General features: G+C 40.3%; 1 protein-coding gene across 2 annotated transcripts in view; it reads left to right on the plus strand.

Annotated features, from left to right (window-relative positions):
- Positions 1–1,342: 1,342 nt before the first annotated feature.
- Positions 1,343–14,563, plus strand: part of shisal1b (shisa like 1b) — a 37,963-nt gene continuing 24,742 nt past the window's right edge. For both annotated transcript variants that reach the window (XM_029522898.1, XM_029522897.1), the window contains exon 1: positions 1,343–1,602. The gene's annotated coding sequence lies outside the window, so the exon portion shown is untranslated. The remainder of the gene's footprint in view (positions 1,603–14,563) is intronic.

Here is a 14,563-nt window from a genome sequence, read left to right on the forward strand (position 1 = left end):
CAGATTCATCCTATCAGGGAACATTTTTAAACCGCAGCCTCAAATATCTCTTCTCAGCTGACATGAGTGGAGCCTGACTGATGATCTGCGTTACTGTGTACTTTCTGTCAGCTTTAGCCTGTCTGACCTTTCTCCTATGACCTCTCCCCATCAACAGGGCATTTTCACTCAAAGCACTGCTGCTCACTGCTTTATTTGTTTGTTTTGTACCTTTTTGTAAAAGTCCAGAGACGGTTGGCGCTGAAGGAAAATCCCAGGGGATCAATAGTTTCAGACACCCTGAAACCATCTCATTTGGCAGCAACAGAAATGCCATGGTTGAAGTCACTTAGAGTAAATTTTTTCATTGAATGAATCTCCAGAGCCATATCTCTATGATTTCATGCATTCCAGTGGTGTATTTAGACAATCTGTGAGTTTGTGATAATACACACATTATAATGTGTCAAATTATTAATAATTTAATAATCATTTATCAAACCAATCGCTTCAACTCCACAGATGAATTAGAATTAGATGTGTCTCAACTTATATGAATGGTATTCTTTTCTAAATAATTTCATTGCATTTAGCTTCTATTACTTGCAATCATTACTGGACAAAAAAAAAAAAAAAAAAGTATTGGAACATTTCACGGGTACACCACACATGAATATACGTGTTGCTGTTCATCATCATATTGTAACAGTTCAATTTACATTTGAATCTTTGATAAATGCAAATTGCACCAGTATCTACAGAAAATAGAGATGACTGACTGTGTTCTTTCACAAACTTGTACAGTGTGTATTTGCAGTAAAATTGAGGCACATTCTTTGTCAGTGGACTTAACCTCAGGAGAGGCAGTGTTGGGAGAGAGGAAGAGATTAGACTAACAATCACTAGCATGCTAATAGAGTCATAATTTAGAGACAGAAATAGAGAGTGTGTGAATGTGTTTGTGTGCACAAAGAGAGAGAGAGAGAGAGAGAGAGAGATAGAAACCATGGGAGAGGGGATTAAAAAAAGCAGACAATGCAGGCTGATTTCACTCATGAGGGAAGTTAGGCGGAGAACTATCAGGAAGTCTTTTCCCTCAAGACCAAATCAAGTGTTGTTACTGTAAAAGCAGCTGACCTTGTGACTCCTGACAGGAAAGAATGTGTGCAGAAGAGACGGACAGAGCGACAAACTGGAGCGCATACAGTATAGAGGATCACCCTCCAGTGCACACACGCAAGCTCTCTCTCCCTCACTTTCTCTCTCACTCGCCCACTTACTCAGTATCGTTTCATCTCGCTCTCCCTCCCTCCTGTTCTCTCTCCCTCCCTCTCTCGCTCTCACTCACTCTCAGTTGCTGTGCTCTGACGGATGGGGATACACTGCCAAGAAGGACTTAGGGGCGAGAAGAGTGTGTTTCTTTTCTTCTCTGATGTGTTTTCTTTCTCTTCCGCCTGGCTTCCCTCATGAGCTGTTAATTCCAGTCCCGGCGCTGAGGATGAGGAGGATCTATTTGTGAGGAAGACACAAGAAAAGAAGACAAGGCAGGGAGCAACAGGGTACCAAATTCTGTGAGCAGGAGTGAGCAAGAAGATTTTGGCTTTTTCTCCAGGCTCAAGCAAGGTTAGTGAGGAAAGTAGATTATCTCAACAACAAACAGTGTCCTGACACACTGTCTTGTGTCACCCTCTGTGCTTTACTTTATCTCTGACAAAAGATTTCCTATTCATAGAATTTCTTATTCAGGTGCTTACTATTCTTCGGGGTCTATTAAGACTTAAATCACAGAGAGAGCACACAAAGAGCAGCTTCCTTAAACTGAGAACAGTTTCTCTCTCAAAATCAAAACTCTCTCAGTTACATTTAAAACACGAAACCTTTTTCACACAGTACGTCTCCAGGTTGGCTACTGAAGTTCCCTTCTAGGTCAACACTGCTGTGTAATTTCCCAAAGGTATACAGTTCTCAGGTGGAGTCACTCCTTTGGCAAGGTAGCAGAGATTGAGCTGCAGGAAGAGGCAAGGACACCCCACTCTCATCGCCGCTCATCAGCTGTCACTTTGCACAGGGGCAATTAAGCGGGATTGGCAGCCAACGCTGCCGGTAACTTGGAAACAGGCATGTGGGAGACGCATGGTGGCACATGATAGGATTTAGGAGAGAGGAGCAGAGGAGGATGGTGATTCCCTTTGTCCATTCACACAAACGCCTGCTTCTTATAAAAAACCAAGCTATCACGCCCTGTGTCTGTGTGAATACTGGCCTAGGGTCAGCAGTTTTGAGCTTTTGATGGTCCAGCTTGACGATGAACATTATCTGAATGTGTATGCCCACAAAGACTGTTTGTTTGCTGTGTGCATGGCATGCGTGCATTCATGCGTGTACATTGTAAGTAGAGAGCGTATTGACTGTGGTGAGTCTCTAAGGTGAGCCCTCACTTTTAATTACAGTGAGTAGAAGAAATTATTCACACTTTACTCTGGCCTGACAAGAAGAGAAGGGAAAAAAATCATGAGAAAATCATGCCCCTGTCTTTGAAATATGATTCCTGGGTGAAGTGTGGATGAGCAGTTGTGTAGTTTATGTGATAAACAAGGTCCCTAAGGACTCTGCCTTTGTTTAGGCTTATGCACAGGGTGACTGAGAAATCCTCTTTGAAACCATTAAAGTCCGATTGTGCTCCCTAACTGTTTTTCAGCACGGATAAGATAAGTGTGTCTGGAGATGCTGGAACTGGCCTTTGGCTCCTGGCAACAGAGACCTCTGATGTTGGCTTAAGAAAACCGGTGAATGATGAAAAATTCACTGATGTGTTGAGGTGCACTAAAGAAGAGTTCAGGGAGTACAGAACATTGTGCTCAGAGTGTAGAAACAGTTGGAGACACGGAGGAGCTATTATTTTGCACTGTGTCTTTTCACACCAAAAAAAGAAATATTTCAGAAGCCTAATTCACAGCGCCAATTTGTTTCAGTGACAGTGTTGGTGCTTATTCATTGTGATGTGTTTACACAGAAAATTAGCTTTTAAAAAGAATCATGCAGCAGTCGTGTAGTGACCGGCCTCACGTTCCGTTTAGTCTGGACTTTGTCACATAAACACGTTCAGCTCCATTCGAGTGACCAAACATAAGAGAGCTCAGGACTATTGGTTGTATCCACCAGTCATCATCCGAGCACTGTTTCCTGTGTCAACTTGTGTCAGGAACACACCCTCACACACAGAAACACAGCAGTGCCTCAAAGGGGAGTCATTGACTTTGAGAGGGTGTTAATGTCTAATTGTTGCACACATTAACTTTCACGTGCAGTATAAATACTCACACGCATTGCCTTAGGCACTTGCACAAATTCACACATGCAAACAGAGAGGCAGAATAAACAGAATCCAGCAAGCCTCACAAACACACATCGGGGGAGGCCATGCAGGGAGTGCCGTCGTGACCGGTGGTTTGGCAGAAACCCTCAAGGTTAAAATTTAAAGTGAGGGGCATTTCAAATTCAGAACAGACTATTCAACTGTTGATGGAACTGCAGAGTAGCTGGCGGTGCCAGATGCTTACAATTTTTTAGCAGAGGAAGAGTTTTTGGCGCCTGAATCTCAAACGTAAAAGTCTAAAACGGCAGAGCTAAATTATTAAATCAAACAAAAAAAAAAACAACAAAAAACTAAACCTTGCAGCTACACTGAAAGGCACTTTCTGTTCAACTTAACACACGATTGCTGATATCTAGACGGATGATGCACAAACATCTTCTGTTGTGGTGAGCCTGAAGTGGGTCCCCAGTTTATCATACACAAACAGAAGATCATTTTGACAGGAAATTGAGCATTTTTCCAGGTATAAGACTGTATTTTTCCAAATGTCTTTAATGTACAGCTATACAAACATAGCGCTTCCCAGTCTGAGCCATAGGGACATACTAAGTAGAAAACTAATGTTACCAGTTTTACCCATTTATGTACAGCTACAGGTTAGTTTTTGAAATAACATTTTCAGTTTCATAATCAAATTTTTATATGGTAATACCTTTGATGCTCCTCTCTCCCTAAAAACCTTTGGACATTTTTACAGCTGGAAGAGTGAAATGATTTTCTTTTCAAAATGAATCTGCACACCAAACAACGGCACCTGTTTGACCTTCATTGCTGAAATTGAAAACTGCAATTAATGATAATTACCACAATTGATTCCACACTTTGGCGTTCTACAGCCTGTGCTGAGGGAGACATTCATCATTTTGGTCAACAAACTGTGATAAAGCCAAAGATTTGTGTTTACAATCTCATAATCAAAGCTCAATGTGAAAATAATGGAAGAAGTTGGGCTCCAGTGTTGGACTGAATGACAATTGTCCCAAAAATCTGCAGCTCCCTTCAGCTTTATAGTTTGGTTGAGCATGCAGCAACTAAAGAGCCAGATGTTGCTTTAATTACTTTTTAGAAACTATAGATGAAGAAAAAACAAAACAAAACATGAATATTAAATTCAGAATCATCAGATGGTAACAAACATGACTCTGCAGAAATGTTGAGCCACAACAGTTGGCTGCATAATTAACATACTGTTTGCTAGAAAGTTTAGGATATTTTCTGTTCATGGAAATGAATGTCCAACAGTGTAAGATTCCCATTGTCCAACCAAATGTCCAAACCAGCTGGGAGATGGTTACGAAGTGCTGTCATTCCCAGAGAGTCCTGGAGAAAACCATTCTGCTTAGTGATGATTTGCTTGATGTCACACCTCACTTCACAGTATCAACCAAATCATAAGTGGCAGCGATACAAATATTGTTTCTCCCAACTAACCACAGTTCACCTCAAATGCACCTGAGACTATCTCCTTCAAATGGAAATAAACTCTGACCTGAGTTCAGGAAAAGCATTCAGTGAACTGCATCTCCTTATGAGCAGCACCAAGAATGAACTGCCTCGGTGAAAGTCCCTGGTTGGGGGTCCCATGCTGTTTGGATTATTACTCTTTAATGCTTTATGAGAACAAAGTTCCAGTGCAAAATGGAAAGACAGCTAACTTTAAGTGCAGCCCAGAGATACTTCTGTTTGTCGTCTTCACCCTGCCGGATCGTCTCATCTCCAACCCTGCCTCTGAAAAAATCATCTGGAACAGTTTCTAACTGAGAGTGCAACTGATTAATAACACCAACAGCAGCGGTGGCAGCCAAATAATTACATTCTCCAACCCAAAATAAACAGCCGCGTGAAATCACAGTGTGCATAAAAATGTCTTGCTTTCTGTTCTGCTGTGCACAAAACTCTGCCTTCTTTTAGTTTATCTGCTCTGTCATTGTGACATCTCTCTCTGGGGGGTTCAGACTGGGTTCCCCTGCCCGAGGCTTGGCTCTGTGGGTATGAGTGTGCGTGTGTATTGGGAAGTTAGGGAGTATAGAGTGTGTCTGTGAAGCTATGCTGGAGCTTCAATTTGCATTGATCCTGAAATATGTGTGTTTGTGCGCTTGTTAGAAAGCGCTGGAGATGGAAAGCAATGGGTGAGAAAGTGTCTGAAGGAATGAGGAAGAGAAGTGACACTGACAGAAACAGGCTTCTTGAAGATGCCTTGATGTTGCTTATGATGCCTGCCTCACCCAAACGCTCCACCCAACCCCCTCCTCCATATCCCCACCTTATCAGGCTCCCCTGAGCAAATGAAAATGCAGCTGAGGTCTGAAGAGCACATCACGCCCCCCCCACCCACACACACACACTCTTCCTCCTTTGACCCCTGTTGCCTTTCAATGTTGTAACCATTAGATGCCAGCCACGTCAGCATCTTCTTAAAACTCTCCACCCATTTTGAAGCTGACAGTGCAACTCAATAAGAGTTTTCATTATATCTAAATGTCAATATGTTTAAGTCCCATTTATTTTCAGCCTCCTCTTTAGCGTGCGTAGGTAGAGCGCTTTGATCTTTGTTTTGTGGGTTGTCTGGAAGGCACGTCATCCTTGTGAGCAGCATTTGAACTGAGAGGCTGAAAGAAGAATCAACCAATGAGGGAGCTGTTGATTGAGACATAGTGAACCTGTGTCCAGTGGCTGTTTTGAATATTAATGTGTTGTTTCTTCTGCATATGTGTCAGCAAAGGAAGGAAGACAAACTACATTGATTCAGACTCCTTTGAGGTTTTTGTTGTATTGACCCAACTGAAACAGTTCAATCATGCATGAATGGTGTTTCATGGGAGGAAAAATAAATCGGTGATTGAGCAAATATGTACTGGAGTTGACTTGCTATGTAAATTACCGTCTATGTTTACTGTTCTTTCCAATGCAAAAATGATAAACTTGCTCTGCATTTTGTGTGATTATCAGTGTGATCAGTTCCTGAATATTTCTTTCGACTTTAATTGAGTTGCAAGAGAAAGGTCGGTGTCTTTTTCTCATGTGGGATTTAAAAAAAACCCAAACACTCAAAGAATACCCATAAAATTGGCATACTGACAGTTACATCTTTATGCATGACCCCACTCTTTGTCAGTTCTCATTATCTGGTGTGGAGTCTGACCTTGTACCACAGACCACAGTAGATCTGTCATGTGGCCTCCTCTTCGACTTGTGTTTAACGCCCAGCTGCCTGGTCCCGCTCTATTGCCTTATAGATCAGTGTTACAAAAATTAGTGGTCAATGTAGCTATTGTTTTGTTGTTTTTTTTTTGTTTTTTTTTTTGCATCTAAATACAAATATAAGACCTTTATTTCCTCAAAGAACCATTTTTTAGGTATAATACCATGGCTATACTGTCAAACACATCACACAACTGCAACTGGCTAATGAGACAGTATAAAGTTGTGGACAAAATGCTTGATATTTAGTTGTGTGTGTGAAGTGAAATCTGGCAGTTTTCAACAGAAATTTTAGCAATTAAAACTCTCCAATTGTAGCATTGAGGTTGGCTCATTGTTATTTTATTTTCTGCGGATAGAAATACCCTAACCCAAGATTCTTTCTTTCTTTTAATGCTAATCTTCTGTGTGCTATTTTAGCCTAACATCCTCAAATTTAAGCAAATTTGAACTTCCAATTTGCAAAGGTAACCGTATTTCCTTTCACAGTTCTCGTTCCAGCCAGAAAGGTACGAATTGATGTCTGTGTCACAGGGAGAGCCGGCATGCTAAGACAGGATGCTGCGGTGTTACTTGTCTGATTTTGTAGCGCCAGCATGTTAAAATCACACACTGGGGTTGATGTTGAGCTGGCTTTTTTTTTTTTTTTTTTTTTTTTTTGTTCCATGCGAACATGCAGTATAATTTTTAAATGGAAATATGATAGATTCTCAGTATGAAAAGGTCTTAAGAGACAAAAAAGGCTTCTGAGGGTCTGTGTCTTTCTGGACTTGGCTTGTGCTGTCACATTCAAACCCATTTTCTCTCAGCTTGCAAAAAAATCTGCTCTTAAACTGATTTGTCTTGTAAATGAGCAACAGAAAGATAGATGCATATGGAGTCGGGTTGTTTTTGCTACAAATTAGCCACTATGTCTTCACTGACACGCTGCGTTTGATTTCATCTGTGGTATAAATCCTGCTCACCAAAGATCCCTGCATTATGGTGCCACACCAGAGGAGCCAAAGGCATATAGTAGTCAGCCATCTGCACACACAGAGAGATAGATACCTGTGCATAAAGAAGCGAAAGCACGGATAACAAATATCCATACTGAACCTATGGATGCTAAACTGAAGCTGTATGTTTGGCTGACTTCCCTTACCTTCAAGGAGGTTGCACATGAGCATGTTTCGATAGAGTGGGTGGAGAGGTTAAAGGTCGATGTCACTGGCGCATGATTACAGAGCCTGAGGGGTAGTGGCGCCTCTGACACTTGGGCTCAGCCTTGCAATGTAAAGGAAAAGCTTTTATCACGAGATAAAAGGAACATGTCGAGTTAACAGCTTAAATGCATCCCCGGTATCAACAAGAGGTGGCAAGTGAAAGGACTGAAACTGGGCAGGCAACCTCTGGATGAACATTTAAGGCGCTCACTCTTTTAATTAGCTTCTTTTAGATGGTAATGAATGTCTCTGTTCTGTCTCAGAATTGGACATTTGGACATTAGAGTTGTTTCTTGAAGAGTTTTTGTTGTTGTTGTTGTTGTTTTTTTTTTTTTTCCTGGAGAGACCATTAATGATACAAAAGTGTTTTTTTTACAAGCTGTTGGAGTTTTAACCAACATACAGTCACACAATTAATAATCATTTAATAAAATCATTTTGAAAGAGGTGTTACATATAATATAGATAATCTCAGCTTCATTTCTGAGCCTAGAATTTCTTTCTTGATACTTGAATTTTTTCTCTATTGACAGTTAAAGACTGTGGGATAAAATTAAAAGCTCACAAATTACTCAATGGACCTTCAATTTGAGTTTATTTTGCTTCACTGACCTCAGTAATTTCAGACACATACAAGTATTAGTAAGTTAATTTAGTGAATTGCGAGATGAAGATAAAAAATAATTGACAGCTGTTTTGATCAGATCATCAGCCAATTTCTAAATGATTTTCAGCATCTGAATATAAATGTGAATATTTGAGTAAATGAGAATCATCTGAATATCTTTGGTTATTGGCTTGTTGCTCTGGCATCTATTTACCCAGGCTAACTTATTATTGGAAAAAAAAAAAAATCTGAAATAAATAAAATAAAAATCCACTGCCCTCTTGATGTTTAGATTCATGCCTTATCTCCTGAAGGACTAGTCTAGTAGTGATTAGCAAAACTCTGGGGTTATTATCTTTATTCAAAAGACTGTGGTGGTGATTTTAGTTGTTAAAACATAATATACAGTTAACACACATTTGGTAAAAGGGAGAAAAAGCATGAAGGCGGATAAAAGCCATATGCACCAAAAGACTGAACTTCTGTCTCTAAAGTCAGTGATAAGTGAGCCAGCAGCCTCACACTGTCAGTTAAGGGATGTACCAGAGTAACTGTGTGTGTGTGTGTGTGTGTGTGTGTCAGTGTTTGGCTATACAGTAGCAACATATAGGTTCACTGTACTGGCATAAATTATGTGCTATAGTAATCCTCTTTGTAAGCCATGAGTTATTACGGGCTCAAATTACCATAGTTTTTCATTCAGTGTGTAATGACTCACTATATAATGAATAATAATTTCAATGGACACGATAACCACATCCACATATTATCGGTGAATAACAGCAGGTAACTCTGCTATTGTTCATTTTGATGATAAAAAAAAAAATCCTTTCACAGTTGAAGATATCAGCTCAATAAAATCTTTTCAGTTCAGACTTCAGAGCATTTTATACAAAGTTTTCATTAAGGGAGCATTTGAGGACATAATATGAAATTATAATTCAGAGATCTGCCAAACCTACTCAATCAAAGTTGAGTTTTTTCTCTACGGGTCAAAACCAGGACAGCCTCATTAATGAGATGCAATTCCACTCTGATGGCCAGCCAACCAACACTTCCAGTAATGATCGCAGGAACAGACCTCAAATAGTTCCTTGCATTTTAAGGTTGCTCTAACAGGCCATATAAGCTGACTGCCAAAATACCATTAGCTTTTGGATGAGGAGCAATGTGGAGTATTAGCTGTCCTCATCTGAAATTTTCTTGGCAGTACAGCTATAGGTTCACTGTGAGTGCTACCCTCTGTGACGTCTGAGACCTCAAAGTGTCTCCTCACTGTATCTGTCAAAGCTATTTCAAAGTGCAGAAGGTTTTGTCTGGAGTGTTTCACCTCTTAAGACAGACTTCTTCAGGGATGTTATTTGAGAGTGGCAGCATAATGGTTGCCCTAAAGCTGCGTAGGTTTCCTCCAGGTGCTCCGGTTTAAATTGACCGTAGGTCTGAATGTGAGTTTGAGTGGTTGTGAGTCTCTGTCTGTCTCTGTGTGTTGGCCCTGTGATGGACTGGTGACCTTTCTAGGGTGACCCTACCCTCACCCAGTGTGAGCTGGGATTGGCTCCAGCAACCCCCGTGACCTGGGAATGGATAAGCGGTTGAAGACAGGTCGCCAGTCCACCGCAGGGCCAACACACAAGGAGAAACAGAGACCAACAACAACTCACGCTCGCTTTCACACCTATGGTCAATTTACCATCGCCAGTTAACCTAGACATGCATGTCTTTGGATGGTGGGAGGAAACTGGAGTGGATCGCATGAACCATTATATTATTGGCACTTTCGGTTCAGTGTTGCCTCAGTATCATGGTGGTTTGTGTAATCCTAGACTACTAATGCAGGCCATGGAGGATGCAACAAAGACGATGAAAATGCTGTGTTTGAGATGTAGTTTTATCTTGCATTACATTTTACAAGTTCCTCTTTTCTTCATTCGTGAAATTCTCACCAGACTATTTGTCTGCCAATAGTAGCTGCTTAAAATCCAGGGTCAGAGGATGATGACAGGGAACATATCCAGAGAAACCAACCGAGCACAGGATGGGGTGTTAAAGCAAATCCAAACAAACAGTGCTAGCTTGTGTCTGGGAGACACTGTCATGTCTCTCTGCTTCATAGACACCAAATAGTCCACGGGATATGTCTCCCAAACCCCAAAGCCTAAACAAGTCCAGTTTTTCTGCATGAGTCACAGTTCCAATAACAAAGAAAACTGAGTTTAAGTGCCAAAGCATAGACGTGTTGACAGATGAGGCCTTTACATAGCCTGCAGGCAGCTCAGGCCTCAGATGTGCTGGGAGCTGCTGTAGAGCAGTATCTGGAAGGCTTTCTGTGAGCTTGAAAGTGACTTAACTACTGTATCCCTGTGACATTTAACAGTCAGTGTCCAATCCTTTGAATTGCTTCATCAAAGCCTGAAAGGCAGAGATGCTGTTTAGGGACAGGAAGCTTCAATAATAATTAGGGCGGCAACTAATCCTTATCTAATTAATATATTATGAATCAATTTACCTATCTTTCTTGTTAATCAATTCATTATTTTGCCCGTAAAATCAAATATGATGAATGTTCATTATAATTTTCAAGTTCAAAGTGCCAGCCTCAAATGGCTTTTCTGACAAGCAGTCTAATTGCATAATATTATAATCATCCTCAACAGCCAATAAAAACAAACTTCCCTCATTTACTTTCCTCAAAAGAGGTGCTTATAAATTTACAGTACACTGGTTCAAAGGTTAATATGAGCTGTGTAGCATCTTGGCTTGTTTACAGATTTTTATTGGTGTCTGAAGAGGCCAAACTACATCATATTTTATGTGTCAAAAAATATTTTTGTATGGAGCGATATACTGTAAAGCATCTGATGTAAGCTTTATTTAAAGTGGGTGATTTCTACGTTAGGAGGTTTTAATCTACCTAGGTGGGCTGCTCAAGTAGAGCTCATGGGAGAGCTATGAGAAACGCTGATCTCGGATTTCTAAGTGGCAGAAGAATCTGCTAAGCCTTCTTTGTCTTTGGTAATGGATGCATTTGTTTAGTGTGCAATGGCTCAAATGTATAGCCCTATTTGAAATAGTAATTTTACAGACACCGCAATTAGCTATATGGTCATCTTTTGTAAGGAAAGAAAGGCACACCATTAATAGATTAATGCCCGCTGCCAGGACTCCTTTTTGCTGTAAGTTTCCAACTGTGTGGATGCATGTTGTTTTGCAATATGCAACCTTCAGAACAATATACATGCATCAATAAAATGAACCACCGAATATGTATGCTCAGAGGCTTATGTCTATTCACTGGTTTGAATGATTTGGAACCAGTTGTCTGCTAGAACCAATTTTCAGTTCTCATCCCTATTCATACAGCGACACATGGTAGAAAAATTTTTGAAAATCTGCATTATGTTTGATGGGGCTCCAAGAGTTCTCATCCCCCAGCTGATTTTGAGACCTTGATTGTATAATGAATTTAAACTTATTAGACTCCAGCAGCTTTCTCATTAGCTGTGTCTCCCCTTTATGCACGCATATATTTATTCCCATCCAAATATTACCGGAAAGAGTTGCATGGCTAAATTCTCATTCGCTCAAGAATAGAGTTGCTCCTACCAGCAACTGTGTGACACACATTTCTGATATATTCTATTGTCCTAATCACTACACATTTCATTGTTTCCATATGTGGTTTGACAGAATGTATCCGATTTCTTGTCACACCTGCTCCTTAGTTTTGATATTAGCTACTCATTCAACTTGAAAAAGGCTGTGCAGTGTAACAAGGCAAAATGAGCAGTGCTCAGATCTATTAGGGACCATGGCTGGTGAGGGCTCATTTCCAGATGGATGCTGATATTACTTACTGAGGAAGCATTAGCTGAAAGGCCTCGCTTCCAATAACAGATTGTTTTCAACTGTATGGTGAGGTTATTGACGGGTATTTAAGTCTGTACTACTGTTTTATCCGGTACTATTTCTGAAAAGCAAACTACATTTTTGAAAGAACTGCGCTCTTTTTAATTAGATTCTTTAAGCATTTATTCATAATTATATTACTGTTGCACATCACTGCCAAATCATCTCTACTGGTTTTCATTACTACCTTCTATACTTTGTGGTAAAAATGGTTGAAATGGCTATGCAACTGACACTGTTATAATTAGTTAAAAGTGAAGTTATTACTGAGCGAACCCTTCATAAATCCTGATGATAAAATTGCAGTTCTGTTATTATTGTATTGTTATTGCGCTGTTAAGTGTGGGGGAGGGGGGTACAGTACTTCTATTATTTTCCACCCTGCCATTTGATCCAAATTGGTGGTGACTTATGAGGGTGAGTGGAGGAGGAGGAAGAATGGTTTCCAGCAGGTAGAAACACAGCGAGCCTGCAGCTGTTCTAAGTTTGATTACACCTCCTCTCATCTTCTGCTTTTGTTACACTAACAAACCACTACTAAGTCAAAGACAGAAAGAGACCACCCATGCAGCTAGGTGGCCCGCATAACATAATGCCTGGGCCTATTATGCTGCTGTATGGGCCAAACTCTTCATAACAAGCTCTATGGCAACCCTGCTTGTTAGTCTCTGTCTCTTTTTCTGTGTTCATTTCATTGGCACCACATTGTGCACGTGAATTGCTAGATGTTATGTTATTCTCCATATCTTGTGTGACGTCAGTGTCTCCCTGGCAATATCAAGCCACTAGACCAAAACATGTTGCTGCTGCTGCATCTGGGCTTTATTCAGAACATTTGATCTGGAAAATGTATTCAGGTGACTGATCCTATAAACTGAAGAAGGACCTCTGTTCATCAGTCAAATTTATTTTGAGTTCTGAAGCTTTGAGCCGTCAGTAACACAGCACAAATGAATAAGCAGTTAATATAATAGTTTGGAATGGGAAGATGCCTGGGCTGTGCCCTCTTCATTTCATTGTAAATAATGATAACAGTAACACTTGAGAGACACTTGGCCATGACTTTGAATAGGTCTTTGTTTAATATGCTGACCAAACAGACATTTCATTTTGCTGCATTAATAGTGTTTTGGCTTTAAGCTGCACTGCAAAGCAACTTTTCCTTTGGGCTCAACAGAGCAGGTTTGGTTATAATTTAGTGCCCTTGTGGGGGAAAAACAGGTTTTCTAAATGTTTTCAGGGCAATAAAACTACATGCAGTGTTCATTACATTTCCTCCTTACAGCTTGTCGGTATTAAACACTACAATCAAATTTAAATCAGCATCATGCAGCCTAATTTTAAAAAAGAGCCTGGGGGCCATAGCTGGCACTGAAGGACCATATTGGTGTACACTACAGATTCTTTACAAGAGTGGTATAAACTGAAGAAACCAAAAGAATCAGTTGCCAAAATGCAGAGGAAAGACACAAAACAAAAACGAAATAACAGTAACGTAATCTAACCTAACTAATTGCGGTAGGCAGAATGAGCTGGAATTGGCTCCAGAACCCCCCGCGACCCAAAAACGGATAAGTGGTTGAAGATAATTGGAAAAAAAAACCCTCAGCTGAATTGCTTTTGCCCTATAGTAAATTTATGTTTTAATTCATTTATTTATTCAGTTAAATTTGCATAATTTCCAAGTGTAGAAAGCTTTGAGCTTCCCTAGTAAAGCTGCATAATGTGGAACATTTTTCCACATCAAGCTTGTCTTAGTCAGCAACTCAAACTAAACCTGAGCAGAGAACTTACTGATTTATGTTTGTCTCTGTCTGCATGTTGTTCCCGAGGGACTGCTGACTGGGTACTTGTTTCTTTTTATTATTGTCAAATCCATCCATTTGGCTTCAGATACTGAAGTATACAGATTTTTTTATTCCTCATTCAGATTGTCTAGGAAAACACTCTGTTCATGTAACACACCTGCTGCTGAGAGACTTACACAACCTTGAGGAGCTAAAGTTGTGCTGATTGATGATGATGTCAGTGTTTGACATCAAAGCAACTTCTGCCTTTGTCAGTGTCAGTTTGTCTTGTTTTGCCCATGAAGGCATTAACTTATCATCAATATCATTTTCCTATGAAGTTAATATTACATAGGTAGACTGGTCGGACAGTGGGACAGTGCTACTCACCACTGTCATGTGACAGTAAGAACGTTCTATGTTTAAAACCCCAGGTGGTGGGTCTTTCTGTGAGGCATTCGCATCTTCTCACTGCGTCTGTGTGGTTGCTTAGGTTTCCTTC

This window comes from Echeneis naucrates, chromosome 16, assembly GCF_900963305.1.
Source record: "Echeneis naucrates chromosome 16, fEcheNa1.1, whole genome shotgun sequence".
Classification (NCBI taxonomy): Eukaryota; Metazoa; Chordata; class Actinopteri; order Carangiformes; family Echeneidae; genus Echeneis; species Echeneis naucrates.